We start from the raw sequence: 555 nt of genomic DNA, 5'->3' as shown, positions 1-555 counted from the left end.
CTTTTGCAATTTAGCTTATTTTTCGTTTACGAAACCACCTTTTTTGTTTCGTTGCTCAAAGTCCACGATGGTGGTGGTGGTGGTGGGTAATCTAATATCCGACAAAAGTTCATGTTCTGCGAATTACTAGGCAACAGCAACAAAATAAGTAAATACTCGTATGTAGATGTATGTGCAACTTGTGTGCATAGGCGAAAAAAATAAACTCCAATATTTTGTTTTTTTTTTTCTACAAGTTTTGCCCAAGTTATTTGCTGTGCATGTCGATCTGATTATTTGTCGGTTATGGTTGGTCGTTCGCTCTAGCAAAGTTTTAACAGATCATTAAGAGAAGTAGAAGGAGGCAAACAAAAACTGAAAAAACAAAAACACAAAATCACGAAATGACAAGAAACCCGTTTTAATGGCTAAAGAATTTCGTGGTGGATATGCGAGTGACTGGCTAAGGTAACGCTCCTTGTTGTTAGTAATAGCCTCCAACACATGATCACGGGTAGCATGAGTTCGACAAGTTGTTTGGAACGTCTCGACATTCAGCACATGATTTTTAAATAT

This window comes from Musca vetustissima, unplaced genomic scaffold, assembly GCF_032173495.1.
Source record: "Musca vetustissima isolate MV318-11 ecotype Yass unplaced genomic scaffold, APGP_CSIRO_Mvet_v1 utg29023, whole genome shotgun sequence".
Taxonomy (NCBI): domain Eukaryota; kingdom Metazoa; phylum Arthropoda; class Insecta; order Diptera; family Muscidae; genus Musca; species Musca vetustissima.
The sequence above is the reverse complement of the archived record's forward strand: the minus strand, read 5'-3'. Positions refer to the sequence as shown.